This window comes from Salmo trutta, unplaced genomic scaffold (genome assembly GCF_901001165.1).
Source record: "Salmo trutta unplaced genomic scaffold, fSalTru1.1, whole genome shotgun sequence".
NCBI lineage: Eukaryota > Metazoa > Chordata > Actinopteri > Salmoniformes > Salmonidae > Salmo > Salmo trutta.
Genome location: NW_021822395.1, coordinates 392,086 through 410,021, shown reverse-complemented (window position 1 = coordinate 410,021; position 17,936 = coordinate 392,086). Strand labels below are relative to the sequence as shown.

Below are 17,936 nucleotides of genomic sequence, written 5' to 3'. Positions count from 1 at the left end.
GCTGAGTCCTTGCCTAATTATTATTAACCCAGTGTCTTACAAACCTTGGGGATTAGTCAAGGCTTATTGATTATTAATTATTATCATTGGGATTTGAAAATTCCCGTGACAATTTCTGACACCAATTCAGTACTCTATCCTCATTGTAGATCTAATATGTATTTGAGAATGCACCATTTTTACTACAGTGCTTCCAAGTAGTTATTCAAATACCAAAAAGCTGAGAAACACTCTTTTACCAAGCTATTAGTTTTATCTTACTTGAGATACATTTTCCTCATGATTACGCCACCAAACACCAGGACAGCTACACATGCTGCAACACCTGTTATCATCCCCAAATAGAAGAGACTGTTGTCTGTGGCCTGTTGCACTTGGGTTCCTGAGAAAGGGGAAAATATATATTATAATCTTGTATGTTTGTCTTGAGCCATCTTGTTCATTTACATTAAGGCAACGTGTTGTTGACAGTCTCTATATTTTAAGACATTATTACATGTATTGAGGACAAAATCCAATATTGTGACTACAGAAATTCTCAGTTCTGTCAGATGTAACTTCTATGACAGACGTTATGAAACAAGGCCACAAAACACTGACAGAACATAAAGGTAAGCACATGACAGGCATTCCACTAAATATGTGGTGATAAGATATGCTGGAGTTCATTTTAAAATTATTGTGAACAATCCAATCACCAAACACTTACCATTGACAGAAATATGTATGTTTATATCAGAACTGCCTTTATAATATGTACAATCACAGGTGTAGTTCCCTTCATCATGCTGCTCCTATAACTTAAGACATGAACTAATGCAATTTAAGATAATTCATAGGACTTACTATACTCCTGCCAGAATGCATGTAATGTCACCCAGAAATGTCACATTTCTGTTGGAGATGCACAAAGTACCCTATTACATATGCTGTGGTCCTGTGACAAACTGACACCATTCTGGGATAATTTATGTACTATCATTTCACGATTATGTTTGTTGGGAAATGTAAATATTGGGATCAATATCAGAGAAAGTTTTGTAATCTAGGTCTACTTGCTGCAAAAAAAATTGTAAAGCCATTAACTGGAAAGCCCCATTTCTACCCTCAGTTCAAACCTCCAGTTTGTTACTATCTAGCTACATCCCATTAGACTTATAAAATCAAACATAAGCCAGATAGACATACTGTATTTGACAGAATTTGGAAATGTTTCAACCATCTTAGAGAATGTTTTGTATAGTTGGCATTTTGTTTTTATGTTTGTGTTTAATTAAGAGCATTAGTAGCTAGTGGTAGGGAAGTAAAAAAGAAAGTTTATTCTTATTGACTAACTGTATTAAAACTAGTGAACTATTTGGTTACACTACAATACAGTATAGGTCTAACTCCTGTAAGTACTCCTGTAAGGTTCAGGGCTAGTGTACAAATTAAATAGATCATGGGATACATCTCTCTTACTGTCAACAGCTGTGAATAGACCCCACAGCACCAGCAGCAGAGCAAGACTGGATACACTTCCACACATACTGACCAACTGCACAACCAAACGTCGACCCAACACTGCGTGCTCAGACCGACTACAGATATGACGTCAATGCAACGTTATTTACTCAGCAGAGGAACAAAAATAAACTCAATCAAACAAAAGTAATGCTCCTTTGACTGGGTTGACTTGGTTATAATGGGCCTTGAGAGCTGATAGGAGGAAGTGGTGCTGTTTTCTAGCTTCTACCTGTCCTACTGTTTCACAGAAACACTTGCACTTCTCCTAATGCATCTTGGTCTTTGTGACTGGGGTCTTTGTAGAGCACCACAGAGAGGTCTTATGATCAACCACATCAACAGGTCCACTTCCTTCTTTAGACACAAACAATGATAGATTCTGCACCACCACAAGGCTGAAGGGTGTTTTTATCAAGTGTAGAACTGATGCAGGTTATGGTTAGTTTCAGTCAACACAAACGGCCAATGTGTACACGTTGTAGTTCTATAGAAGAAACCCTGATAGGAGAAGCAATTTTTTGCATAAGTGGGAAGTGTCATTAAGTCAACATATGTTCTGACACCTGTCATAACTGCAAAAAGTACACTGCCTTGTTATGTAGATATGTCAATATTACAATGCTCTTATGATGTATAGTTCAAATGAAGTATTACCCAACTGTCTTACCGCGTCATAACCCCAAATATACTGCTCCAAAAAATAAAGGGAACTTAAACAACACATCCTAGATCTGAATGAAAGAAATAATCTTATTAAATACTTTTTTCTTTACATAGTTGAAAGTGCTGACAACTAAATCACACAAAAATAATCAATGGAAATCCAATTTATCAACCCATGGAGGTCTGGATTTGGAGTCACACTCAAAATTAAAGTGGAAAACCACACTACAGGCTGATCCAACTTTGATGTAATGTCCTTAAAACAAGTCAAAATGAGGCTCAGTAGTGTGTGTGGCCTCCACGTGCCTGTATGACCTCCCTACAACGCCTGGGCATGCTCCTGATGAGGTGGCGGATGGTCTCCTGAGGGATCTCCTCCCAGACCTGGACTAAAGCATCCGCCAACTCCTGGACAGTCTGTGATGCAACGTGGTGTTGGTGGATGGAGCGAGACATGATGTCCCAGATGTGCTCAATTGGATTCAGGTCTGGGGAACGGGCGGGCCAGTCCACAGCATCAATGCCTTCCTCTTGCAGGAACTGCTGACACACTCCAGCCACATGAGGTCTAGCATTGTCTTGCATTAGGAGGAACCCAGGGCCAACCGCACCAGCATATGGTCTCACAAGGGGTCTAAGGATCTCATCTCGGTACCTAATGGCAGTCAGGCTACCTCTGGCGAGCACATGGAGGGCTGTGCGGCCCCCCCAAAGAAATGCCACCCCACACTATGACTGACCCACCGCCAAACCGGTCATGCTGGAGGATGTTGCAGGCAGCAGAATGTTCTCCACAGCGTCTCCAGACTCTGTCACGTCTGTCACGTGCTCAGTGTGAACCTGCTTTCATCTGTGAAGAGCACAGGGCGCCAGTGGTGAATTTGCCAATCTTGGTGTTCTCTGGCAAATGCCAAACGTCCTGCACGGTGTTGGGCTGTAAGCACAACCCCCACCTGTGGACGTTGGGCCCTCATACCACCCTCATGGAGTCTGTTTCTGACCGTTTGAGCAGACACATGCACATTTGTGGCCTGCTGGAGGTCGTTTTGAAGGGCTCTGGCAGTGCTTCTCCTGCTCCTTGCACAAAGGCGGAGGTAGCAGTCCTGCTGCTGGGTTGTTGCCCTCCTACGGCCTCCTCCACATCTCCTGATGTACTGGCCTGTCTCCTGGTAGCGCCTCCATGCTCTGGACACTACGCTGACAGACACAGCAAACCTTCTTGCCACAGCTCGCATTGATGTGCCATCCTGGATGAGCTGCACTACCTGAGCCACTTGTGTGGGTTGTAGACTCCGTCTCATGCTACCACTAGAGTGAAAGCACCGCCAGCATTCAAAAGTGACCAAAACATCAGCCAGGAAGCATAGGAACTGAGAAGTGGTCTGTGGTCCCCACCTGCAGAACCACTCCTTTATTGGGGGTGTCTTGCTAATTGCCTATAATTTCCACCTGTTGTCTATTCCATTTGCACAACAGCATGTGTAATTTATTGTCAATCAGTGTTGCTTCCTAAGTGGACAGTTTGATTTCACAGAAGTGTGATTGACTTGGAGTTACATTGTGTTGTTTAAGTGTTCCCTTTATTTTTTTGAGCAGTGTATATTCTGAACTTCTTTTATTTTATTTTGTATTTTTGCGCTATCCCTATGCTTGTGATGTCTTTCTACCTCAGTTTATGTGGCGGGACTACCACTGGGCTGAAACACAATCTCCAGATTGTGTAGTTATCAAGACAGCAGCACCACCTGCCCCTTACTTATTGAAAAAGGTGCTTAGCAACTACCGCTTCGGCACATACCTGGCACGAACTCGGGACCTCTGCCTTGCTAGCACACGTGACTGTTCTCCCTCATGCATCTTAGCTGATCACACCACCTCAAAAGCTAATGAGGCGACGCAAGCGGGACACTTAAAGCTGAGGCGCAAGGTTGGGGTCAATTCCAATCAAATTCCAGTCAATTCATGAAGTACACTGAAATTCCAATTTGAAGTCCTATTCCAATTCTCTTCAATGCCTTTCAATTAGGAACATTTGGAATTAGATTTGTAATTTGGTTTACTTTCTGAATTGATCTGGAATTAAAATGGAAGTGACCTTACAATGACCCTGCTGAGGAGGAAGTTTCACACATCTCTATGTGCTACATTCATCCCTCAAACTTCCTCAACAGCGCCCCCAGTGTTGAGCTGAGCGCAACTGTTGATCTGAGCCATTGCGCAACACCGTAAAGGATGTCGCGCTGCTTCCTTAGCGAGTACTGCTTACCCCCATTGACCCTGCTGAGGAGGAAGTTTCACACATTTACAACATTCTGTTTAGTCCACTGAAGAGGCCTCTAAAATAACTAGTGTAACGTTACAGTTGTTAATATTTGATCTTTCTCAGAAACCCCTGTGCAAGAGGAACCAGTCAAAGGAGCATCACTTTGGTTGGATTAAGTTTTATTGTGTTCCTCTACTGAGTAAATAACGTTGCATTGACGTCATATCTGTAGTCGGTCTGAGCAGGAAGTGCCGGGTCAACATTTGGTTGTGCAGTTGGTCAGTAAGTGTGGAAGTGTATCCGGAGTTGCTCTGCTTTTGGTGCTGTGGGGTCTATTCACAGCTGTTGAAAGTAAGAGATATTGCATGATCTATTTAATTTGTACCCTAACCCTAATACAGGGTAACAATGAGTAATTACAGTACTTGTTACACTGTACTTACAGGAGTTCGGCCTACACAGTAATAAGGACACTGTATTGTAAAGTCTAATTGTTCACTACAGTTTTAATAGTCATTAAGAATAAACTGTCATTTTCATTTTCCTACCTTTAGCTTCAAGATCAATCAAACCTATCCTATGAAAAAACACTCACAATCTGCTTCTCTTCCTGTTTGCAGACTCAAGTGAAAACGTTGGGAACAGGAGAAGCAGATGTTACTCTCATCTGCCAAAACCAAACCCTGAGTTACATTACTCAAATGATATGTCATTTAAATAGAGTGATGAGTGTCCAGTGTCATATTGTTCTGACCCAAAAAGTCCAGACAGCATTTGTGACCCCAGAGTCACACTACAGATAGAGAGTGACAGAGTGTTTCTACACATCACCAACATACAATCATCTGATGAAGGGAACTACACCTGTGAGTCTTACATTTTAGTCATTTAGCAGACGCTCTTATCCAGAGCGACTTACAGTAGTGAATGCATACATTTCATACATTTTCTTCACATCATGGAGGTACACATCTTTTGCATTTCAGTATTTCTGTCAAAGGTGTTTGGAGTTTTTCCAGGTTATAGAGCTCACCAGCTTGTAGTCCTAAAAACCGAAAATGTGTTACCTCTGGTTCGTTCAGCCCTTCCTATGGAGAAAATGAGTTACCTCTGGTTCGTTCAGCCCTTCCTATGGAGAAAATGAGTTACCTCTGGTTCGTTCAGCTCTTCCAATGGGGAAAATGAGTTACCTCTGGTTCGTTCAGCCCTTCCTATGGAGAAAATGAGTTACCTCTGGTTCGTTCAGCCGTTCCTATGGGGAAAATGAGTTACCTCTGGTTCGTTCAGCTCTTCCTATGGAGAAAATGAGTTACCTCTGGTTCGTTCAGCTCTTCCTATGGAGAAAATGAGTTACCTCTGGTTCGTTCAGCCCTTCCTATGGAGAAAATGAGTTACCTCTGGTTCGTTCAGCCGTTCCTATGGGGAAAATGAGTTACCTCTGGTTCGTTCAGCTCTTCCTATGGAGAAAATGAGTTACCTCTGGTTCGTTCAGCTCTTCCTATGGAGAAAATGAGTTACCTCTGGTTCGTTCAGCTCTTCCTATGGAGAAAATGAGTTACCTCTGGTTCGTTCAGCTCTTCCTATGGAGAAAATGAGTTACCTCTGGTTCGTTCAGCCCTTCCTATGGGGAACATTAATGGGGAAAGAATAGGGTTTTGGAATAAACGCTGAAAATAAGGTCAGAGGTTAACACAGGCTTCGGAGATCTTATACGTTTTGTTCTATGAGATACTATCAGTCAGTTAACATGACCATGGAGTTAGTGAGAATTATTGAATTCAGTCCTCTGTATGGTGTAAAACATAATCTGGTACGCTGACTATCAAATCCATGTTTCAACAATCTTTAAATTGAACAGACCAGGGTGTGATGCGTTCTGCCGCTTCATGAGACGTCAGAGAGAGTCAGCTGCAAAACTACAGTATCAAACCCGTTTCAATACGACCTCTCTCCCTAAAGTTATATTTAGGTGACCCCTAGTGGCACTTGTTTGTAACTTCGGTTGGTCTCTTGAGTTGCAGAAGAATCAGACAATTCATTTTTGAAGCATTTCCAGCAGCAGATTTATGACACATTGTATAACAAGCGATGTCACAACATACACTACAACGTTGTTTAAACATTTTATTGATAAAAGTAGAAAACGAACACACAGCGACAACAAAGGACATCACAACATTGTGTATCTTACAGCATTTGATTTATAAAGAGTGAAGAAAGTAAACAACACACACACACACAAAAACACACACCATGAAAGTAGTCTACATTATGATATTGTGTGGGTTATAATATTATAACACACCATGAAAGTAGTCTACATTATGATATTGTGTGGGTTATAATATAACAACACACACCATGAAAGTAGTCTACATTATGACATTGTGTGGGTTATAATATAACAACACACACCATGAAAGTAGTCTACATTATGATATTGTGTGGGTTATAATATCACAACACTTGATTTATTAAAAAAAGTGAAGAATAAAACAAAACAAGTGTAGTGTGGATTTATCATGTTTCATCATTAATCAACTACAAAATATATTTACATACTGTATTTACATATACAATAACCAGCAGGCCTATGTGTGTCAGCCATTCAGTCCACTATTCAGTACCCACAATGCCTATGGATAGAAACAGTCTCTGAACCACACAGATGTGTGACAGACAGTATGGTAGTCACTCAGTTCTCCTCACCCTCTAAAAGTTTCCTAAAATAGATACAACAAAATGGCATAGACATTTATTTTAAAAAAGATGTACTTCTGACTGCATCTTTGTAATTATTTCTAATGATTTCAGCTCACCTTCTACATTGCAGGTCATCTGGTCTCTCAGGAGATAATCTGTATGAAAGAAGGTCATTTAAATATCGACTGAATGGAGTATCCTATACTAGTGATGTGAGTAACATAACATAACAACAATGCAACAAATGCAACTCATTTGCATGTATGCAGTCACCATGACTACCACCTCAAAACATCATTCCAGAGCTTCTTGTTCAATGAGAGAATACGGTATAAACCCCCCCCCCCCCCCCCCACAAAAAACAAGAGAACTTAAACCTACTTTACAACATCTTGTGCTTGTTGCATCATACACTTGTCTGAGGAGCTGAATGAAGATGTAAACCTACCTCTTTACAGCCTCCTGAGCTGGTTGTATCCTACGCTTGTCAGACGAGCTGAGGGATGGTATCCTGAATCAAGATGAAATGTTTTTGTATGTTCAGATTTGTGGATTTTTGTTAATTTATACTAAAAGCTTTTGTAACATTCTCAATATTGTCCGTTTCACTCTTTCTATCAGGATAATCAAATAAAGTTGTAAAAATACTCACATTTGTGACGGACTGGAGCTTGGTGTGAAAGAGATCAAAACAGACAATGTACCGGCAAAAAACATACACCACAGAAATACATTTCAAAGTTTCATTCCCAAGTTTCTTGTTCAATGAGAGAGATTCCAGAAGACATTAAGAGACTATGAAAGTAAACCTACTTCTTAGTCAACTTACGCTTGACTGTTGAGCTGGTTGACAAGTGTGACCTGAAAAAACAAACTTTTTTAAAAATGTAATTGTTATTTATCTTAAAAAGCTGCTAAAGATTTTGAAAAGATACTCACATTTGTGATGGACTGGAGGTTGGTGTGACACTGAAATAAATCAAAATAAACACTGTACTGACAAGAACCACATCATCTGATTCATTATTCTTTCATTACAATTATTTAATCATGAGAATGATTTTTAACCTGTATAGCATATTCTCAGTTGATCTCTACATCAAATTAGAGATCAACTGGTAAACAACTGGCAGTCAAATCACATTCAATTCAGAGTAACTGTTCAGTTTCAAGGTAATATTTTTTATCTACCTGGAAGAGGTATCTTTTCTCCTCTTTTGCAGCCATATTACACAGAATACAGCAATGAGACACACTGAACCCATCACTGCACCTGTGAATAATAAAGATGGCAGAAGAAGACAGAGGTCAACTTCACAGGTACACTACACCAAAGCCTCATACATGTAAATATGTCTCTGCACTACACCTGAAAGTTGAACAGTAAAAAAGCCAGTCAATAGGTTGATTATGACCTGTCATTATTAGAATAACAACCACTTACCACTGATCCTGTCATCAGAGACCTGAGATTTACCTAGAACAGTAATACACAGGAAGTACTTCATCATGAACACAGGCAGTACTTCATCATGAACACAGGCAGTACTTCATCATGAAGACAGGCAGTACTTCATCATGAACACAGACAGTACTTCATCATGAACACAGACAGTACTTCATCATGAACACAGGCAGTACTTCATCATGAACACAGGCAGTACTTCATCATGAACACAGGCAGTACTTCATCATGAACACAGGCAGTACTTCATCATGAACACAGGCAGTACTTCATCATGAACACAGACAGTACTTCATCATGAACACAGGCAGTACCTCATCATGAACACAGACAGTACTTCATCGTGAACACAGGCAGTACCTCATCATGAACACAGGCAGTACTTCATCATGTTCCTGATCATGTCAATATATTATGGTGGTATTAACCCTAACCATTTCTCACCTGCAAATGAAGCTTGATCCCTAGTTGGAATCACCATGGAAACCTCCTTGACAGCACCACGGGATGACGCTACACACCTAACCCTGGTGTCTTGGTCAGGTAGACTGGACGATGCCACCATGGCAGTTATGGTGACAGTTTCATTGGAATGGATGACATCAGCCATGGTGGATTTATCTAGATTGATGTTTTCTATGTGGTCCCAGGTTACTGTAGGAGCAGGTCATCCCGTAGCAGAACAGGACAGAGTGGTGTGACTGTTGTTGGTTTGTGTGATGAGGAGTGAGGGTCCATACAGCTCTATAGAACAACAGACATAGTTCACAGTGAATGTAAATACTATAATGTTTTCATGTACATCAAGGTCAAATGGATGCATGATGATTTGAGGGAATTGTTCCTGGGTAAATAATTTACACACAGGTCAAGGTAGAACAATGGATTGAAGGCATTGGAGGCCATTGTTCCTGTTTTAAAGGAACATAACATTGTTTTAAGACCTCAAAAGTAGTCTAATGTTAAGGTGAATCCACATTATACAATTTGAATTTTAGAGTGTAATGTCCCTTTAACCCCTCCTTACAGTTATCATATTTTACCATTAATTTGGAGGCAGGTCCTGCCACTGATAGCTCCTTCTGGATAGGCGTTAAACAGACACTTGTAGCAGAACTCATCTCCTCTTGACACTCCTCTGATGACGATAGAGCAGTTCTGTAGACCCTCGTCCTCAAACTCCACGTTCCTCTGAAAAGGTGGGTTGACTACTGCTCCAAATCGATTGTTGTAGGTGGCCACATTTTCAGTCGCCCCTGGTGTCACTTTCTGCCAGGTGACTTGAAGCACGTCTTTGGGTTTCATGAGCCTGCAGCTGAAGTGAGCGTCCTCTCCCAGGGTTGCCATGACAACCTGCTGTGTTCTCACCAGCTGAGAGAGCCCTGCATGAAGAAAGTTACAGGCTGTTTAGTACACACATCTAATACAGCTCTACATTTTAGCAACCTGCAGTGAACACTGTGAAGGGACTAAACAACAGCATAAATACATTTAAAGGTATATGCAGTATTGCATCTATCATTTCAAGTCCCATTCTGTATGTTTGTACATTTCAAAATACTCTTGGAAGACTAGCCCTTGGTGGGCTAAAATAAATCCTAATACATTTAATGCTGGAATATGTAACTTTTTGGGTGACCAGACCAAATTCACATAGAAATTAGTTTATTGAAATTATAGAAATATATATGTAATTCTCCTTGAAAGCAAGTCTAAGAAGTGGTGGATCTGTTTTATGTGAGCTATTTCTATGCTTCCTGTTTTTTGCAACTGAAAGTACAATATTTTTTGGGTTATATATTTCAGTGTTTTAGATGTTACAATGATTCTCTACACTAAGAATTTTTGCCACCAGGAAATGGCGGCGCGATTTCTGCACATTGCAACTTTAAATAAATTAAAATCAACCTCTGACAACTACACTGTAAAAAAAATGTTTTGTCAAGTTGGCCCAACACAAGATCTTTTAGTAACTAATCCAAGTTGGCAAAAACTTTGTTCCAACTTATCTAGACAAGTTGGGTTCAAGTTCAATCAAGTATTGTCTCAGTTTGAGACACATATATTAATGTTGTACTTAGAGTCCCCCTTGACTTCTTTCCAGTTTCAGCTGTTATCCAATTAACTGACTGGACAGTGTTTTTTTCTGTCCTGACAACAAATCCACTTTTTTGCTATAGCTGATGTAATGCATCACGTCATCTACTGAAATCTATATTTTAATTGTAAACTGTTCCTTGACAAGTACATTTACAAAAATAAAGTAAAATACATCTTGCAGAGAGGCACATTGGGAAATATGTTAATAAGACATGTAATTTGAGCCAACACAGTATTTTAAGCTGAGAGTTTCAGCAACTCAGGTTTTTCTATTCATCTCAAATTGAGCAAAAATCATTGGCTTAGTGAAGTATTCCATGTCAGCTAAAAAATCCTGCCAATTCAAATGTCCAGGCAACTCAGATATTTAAGCTCCATGGACTTTTTCTAAGTTGCATGTTTTACAGTATAGAACAGGAAGATGCTGATGTTTGTATACTGATGGTGACTGGACCGGCCATTCACCAGTAAAAAAGACACCTTCTTCAATAAAAAGACACCAACTTCAATAATGTTCAAAATATAAAACTTTTCATTGAATTAAATGTATTCCTTTAAGGACTATCTGCAGTTACAACTGATGCATAATGCACCTATACATTTTACTGTAGTTATCTACATCTCATAACGAAACACAACTCTGAAATGTATAATACTGTATAACTTACATTTAAGACCTACAGACCTATAATGTATTTCATATGAAAACTGATGTAACTCACCCTCAGTAAAGAATAGCAGCAGAATAGTAAGGTAACTGTTAACATGAGCCATGGCAGCAATGTGTGGCTTGTTGAGGCTGGGTGATATAAATGGACCTCTGGATAATGTGTGGCAAAGTAGTATTTCACACTAGGAACCGTTTTCAAAGGAGGCATTGTGGGAGGCATGGTAACGTAGTCCGTTAGATAGTTTAAATACTAACACGCTCTGTTGTTTTAGGTTAAAAATTAACAAGCAACCTTGTTGGCCAATTTTGTGTTGGGAGTTCCTCCCACAGAGACAAGGGCAGTTGCTAGTCTTGCTAGTTAATCATATCAGTAACGTTAGTTAGTGCACCCTCATATCAGAGCTGTAGCTCTCTACCCACCGGTGAGGTGGAGCACAGCATGCTGGGAGATCTCCCACTCAGAGAAGAAGATCAGCTCGAGAGAAGAAGTAGTTTCTGAGAAACAACAAAGAAAGAGAAATATATCATCACATTTCAATTTGGTCAATTCAGAGATCTTTGTGGGAATAGTGTGTTTGTACAGTCTACCATAAAGGTTTAATGCAAAAGCTGCCAATGGGCCTACAGTCATTGTGGAACATATTGTTGTTTGGGATAAATGTTTGAATTTGCAACGAACCTTCACAAAGAATATCTGCAAATAGATTGTTTTTGCAAACAGCAAAAAACATTATAATACTGTATAATGTTTTGTCCACATACATATTATTTAAGTAATATAATCAGAATGAATCTAGTTACGGTAGTCCTCCTGATTTCAGGGTTATCAGGCTCTGTGCATCAAAAAAGAGAACATTTGATAAAGTAATCTGAAAGCAGTCAAATCTCATATTCCACTGGAAGGCACAGCACATATTCCAGAATAACAGCATTAATGGTTCAGGAAAACACATGTAAGTTTGTCAATCAATGTCACAGTAAAACTGTACTTTCTCTCAGATATCTGAATAAAAACCTGATCTTCCACCACAGTGACCCAGCTAAAGATTGAGGGTTTATGGGGGTAAATTTGGGTAAACAACATGACATGTTATAAATAACATTGTAATTTCTCCCTTTGCACCACAACACTGCCACGGCTCCACAGCATACAGCAGAGACACAATGAACCAATCACTGCACCTGTGATGAAAGAGATTGAAAGTGACCAGAATAATGGAATGATTCACAGGAAAAGCATAAGAAGGTAAGTAAATAGGTTGACTATGACTTGACACTACTACAATAAGTAAATAGGTTGACTATGACTTGGCACTATAACAATAAGTAAGTAGGTTGACTATGACTTGGCACTATTACAGTAAGTAAGTAGGTTGACTATAACTTGACACTACTACAATAAGTAAATAGGTTGACTATGACTTGGCACTATAACAATAAGTAAGTAGGTTGACTATGACTTGACACTACTACAATAAGTAAATAGGTTGACTATGACTTGGCACTATAACAATAAGTAAGTAGGTTGACTATGACTTGGCACTATTACAGTAAGTAAGTAGGTTGACTATGACTTGGCACTATTACAGTAAGTAAGTAGGTTGACTATGACTTGGCACTATTACAGTAAGTAAGTAGGTTGACTATGACTTGGCACTATTACAGTAAGTAAGTAGGTTGACTATGACTTGGCACTATTACAGTAAGTAAGTAGGTTGACTATGACTTGACACTACTACAATAAGTAAATAGGTTGACTATGACTTGGCACTATAACAATAAGTAAGTAGGTTGACTATGACTTGGCACTATTACAATAAGTAAATAGGTTGACTATGACTTGGCACTATAACAATAAGTAAGTAGGTTGACTATGACTTGGCACTATTACAGTAAGTAAGTAGGTTGACTATGACTTGGCACTATTACAGTAAGTAAGTAGGTTGACTATGACTTGGCACTATTACAGTAAGTAAGTAGGTTGACTATGACTTGGCACTATTACAGTAAGTAAGTAGGTTGACTATGACTTGGCACTATTACAATAAGTAAGTAGGTTGACTATGACTTGGCACTATTACAGTAAGTAAGTAGGTTGACTATGACTTGGCACTATTACAGTAAGTAAGTAGGTTGACTATGACTTGGCACTATTACAATAAGTAAGTAGGTTGACTATGACTTGGCACTATTACAATAAGTAAGTAGGTTGACTATGACTTGGCACTATTACAATAAGTAAGTAGGTTGACTATGACTTGGCACTATTACAGTAAGTAAGTAGGTTGACTATGACTTGGCACTATTACAATAAGTAAGTAGGTTGACTATGACTTGGCACTATTACAGTAAGTAAGTAGGTTGACTATGACTTGACACTATAACAATCACTGAGTTTCCACTGATCCAGATATTGGAGATTTGAGATTGACCTAGACCACAAAAAAGAAACACAAAAAACATGCCAACATGTTTATAATCAGCCCAATTATCATGTATGTATTGACAAACCATGGCCTCTTTCACCAGCCAATGAGACTTGATCAGTGACTGGAATCACCATAGAAACCTCCTTAGTGGCATCACCAGAAGGCACCACACACTTAACCTTGGTGTCTTTGTCAGGTAGACTGGACACTGTTGTAGTAGTTGTCACAGTGACAGTTCCATTGGGGTGGGTGACATCGACCATGGTGGAATGTTCTATCATCATGTGGTCCCAGGTTACTATAGGAACAGGTCATCCAGTAGCAGAACAGGACAGAGCGGTGTGACTGTTGTTGGTTTGTGTGATGAGGAGTGAGGGTCCATACAGTTCTATAGGACAACAACAGTCACAGTGAACAGCACGGGTCATAAAGCAGGTATCTAATGTGGGAAATCAAATAAATGACATATTGAGGTTCATTGATGATCATTGTTCCTGTCAACACCTACTCATTACATTATGCAATAAGATTTTACCATTAATTTGGAGGCAGGTCCTGCCACTGATAGCTCCTTCTGGAAAGGTGTGAAACAGACACTTGTAGCAGGACTCATCTCCTCTTGACACTCCTCTGATGACGATAGAGCAGTTCTGCAGTCCCTCGTCTACAAACTCCACGTTCCTCTGAAAAGGTGGGCTGACTACTGGTCCAAAGTAGAGACACAATTCTATCAATCTTTAGGATGCAATATAACAGGGCTCTCCAACCCTGTTCCTGGAGAGAGACCCTCCTGTAGGTTTATACTCCAACCCTGTTCCTGGAGAGATACCATCCTGTAGGTTTATTCTCCAACCCTGTTCCTGGAGAGATACCCTCCTGTAGGTTTATACTCCAACCCTGTTCCTGGAGAGATACCCTCCTGTAGGTTTATACTCCAACCCTGTTCATGGAGAGATACCATCCTGTAGGTTTATACTCCAACTCCAGTTGTATCTAACTGAAATCAACTCACAACCAGCTAATTATTAACATCAGGTGTGCTAGATTAGAGTTGGATTGAAAACCTATAGTACGGTAGCTCTCCAGGAACAGGGCTGGATATTCCTTCAGTATAGAGTATAATATTGTGATGTAGTACTCAAAATGGTCATAAGGGGGAGTACAGAACTAGTCCATAATCTAGTATAGGTACCCAAGGAGGAAGTTATGAATGGGCTTTTATACTGACTGCAGTATGGGTTAGTAACTGACTGCAGTATGGGTTAGTAACTGACAGCAGTATGGGTTAGTAACTGACTGCAGTATGGGTTAGTAACTGACTGCAGTATGGGTTAGTAACTGACAGCAGTATGGGTTAGTAACTGACAGCAGTATGGCTTAGTAACTGACTGCAGTATGGCTTAGTAACTGACTGCAGTATGGGTTAGTAACTGACAGCAGTATGGGTTAGTAACTGACAGCAGTGTGGGTTAGTAACTGACAGCAGTATGGGTTAGTAACTGACTGCAGTATGGATTAGTAACTGACTGCAGTATGGGTTAGTAACTGACAGCAGTATGGGTTAGTAACTGACAGCAGTATGGGTTAGTAACTGACAGAAGTATGGGTTAGTAACTGACTGCAGTATGGGTTAGTTACTGACTGCAGTATGGGTTAGTAACTGACAGCAGTATGGGTTAGTAACTGACAGCAGTATGGGTTAGTAACTGACAGCAGTATGGGTTAGTAACTGACTGCAGTATGGGTTAGTAACTGACAGCAGTACGGGTTAGTAACTGACTGCAGTATGGGTTAGTAACTGACAGCAGTATGGGTTAGTAACTGACAGCAGTATGGGTTAGTAACTGACAACAGTATGGGTTAGTAACTGACAGCAGTACGGGTTAGTAACTGACTGCAGTATGGGTTAGTAACTGACTGCAGTATGGGTTAGTAACTGACAGCAGTATGGGTTAGTAACTGACTGCAGTATGGGTTAGTAACTGACAGCAGTATGGGTTAGTAACTGACAGCAGTATGGGTTAGTAACTGACAGCAGTATGGGTTAGTAACTGACAGCAGTATGTGTTAGTAACTGACAGCAGTATGGGTTAGTAACTGACTGCAGTATGGGTTAGTAACTGACTGCAGTATGGGTTAGTAACTGACTGCAGTATGGGTTAGTAACTGACTGCAGTATGGGTTCATGTGTTGAATTATTAAAGTAACATCAACTACAGAATGTGTGGACATCAGTGAATATAAGGAACTATGGCTATAGATCAATCCTCTTACTTTGATTAAATCATAGTTTACACAGTGACTTTCACTACCCTATACAGTTTATATAGTGACTTTCACTACCCTATACAGTTTATATAGTGACTCACTACATGTATTTCACTACATTACATTCATAATTTACCTTTAATTTAGCCTATAGCAGGGGTGTCAAGCTCATTGCATGGAGGACTGAGTGTTTGCAGGTTTTTGTTTTTTCCTTTCAATTAAGACCTAGACAACCAAATGAGGAGAGTTCCTTACTAATTAGTGACCTTAATTCATAAATCAAGTGCGAGAGTGGAGCGACATCGCGCAGACACTCGGCCCTCCGTGGAATGAGTTTGACACGTGGCCTATAGCTATAGATAGCCTATACAAAATCATGAATGTAGTGAAATACAGGTTTCAACTGCTGTAAAAAACACTACATTTCATACAGAAAAGCAACAGTATCAGCAATATTGTGTACATTCAGAAAAAATTACTGACAAATGCAGTATATCATGCATAACTAATTAGCTCACCTTTAGAAATGACTAGACTACTAGCAGAATAAACAGGTAGTTGTAGTGTGCAGGAGACCTGGTGAAAATGTGAGTTCTCTTATAGTCACTTGAGAGGGAAATTGAATTTCCCTCTGTGTCCAACCAACAGGAGGTTGAATCACATATGCCCCTCCCCATACACTAGGCTAAAAGTAACTTCACCTGGTGAGATTTTAAATGTATATATTTTTTATGTTTTTCTTCCATAGTGTGTTAGCCAATGCCAGAACCATTGTTTTACCAGTTTTAGTTGCTAAGGTTAAAGGACCACTTCTCAGGTCATAAAACAGAAAGGAGCTGAAAAATTACACACATAGCCAAGTGAGCCTGGCGCAGAGCTATAACAACCTACCCCTGATATGGTGATATTACTGTAAACAAGGAGGAGCTATAATAACCTACCCCTGATATGGTGATATTACTGTAAACAAGGAGGAGCTATAACAACCTACCCCTGATATGGTGATATTACTGTAAACAAGGAGGAGCTATAACAACCTACCCCTGATTTTAAATGGTGATGTTACTGTAAACAAGGAGGAGCTATAACAAGCTACCCCTGATTTTAAATGGTGATATTACTGTAAAGAAGGAGGAGCTATAACAACCTACCCCTGATGATTTTAAATGGTGATATTACTGTAAACAGAACTATAACAACATACCCCTGATTTCAAATGGTGATATTACTGTAAACAAGGAGGAGCTATAACAACCTACCCCTGATTTTAAATGGTGATATTACTGTAAACAGAACTATAACAACATATCCCTGATTTCAAATGGTGATATTACTGTAAACAAGGAGGAGCTATAACAACCTACCCCTGATTTTAGATGGTGATATTACTGTAAACAGAACTATAAGAATTTGTAAGTCGCTCTGGATAAGAGCGTCTGCTAAATGACTTAAATGTAAATGTAAATGTAAGAACCTTCCCCTGATTTTAAATCTGGATGTTACTGTAAATAGAGCTTGAAAAACCTACCCTTATTTTAAATTGGTGATGTTAGTGTAAACAAGGTGACAATGGGAAGTTTGTGTTTTTTTAAATACAGCGAATAGTTTAATATCAAAATGGGGGTAACACAATCCATATAAAGAATGTTTCTGAATCTTAATCAACTGAAAACATTGTACAGATCAAGCGAGAATAATAGCCAGATTTATAAACAGTGTCAAATCAAGTGGGGTCAAACACAACAAGCAACATCCATGATCTAAATAAATAACAATAGGAACTCAAACATGAGGATATATCAAACAATCAAAGAGCAAACATTATCATCATTACATTCTAAGAGCTCAAATACATTCACACATTACACT

General features: G+C 39.6%; 1 pseudogene; it reads right to left on the bottom strand.

Moving 5' to 3' along the window:
- Positions 1-6,476: 6,476 nt before the first annotated feature.
- LOC115182125 (OX-2 membrane glycoprotein-like) lies at positions 6,477-11,562 on the bottom strand (annotated as a pseudogene).
- Between the last annotated feature and the right edge of the window lie 6,374 nt (positions 11,563-17,936).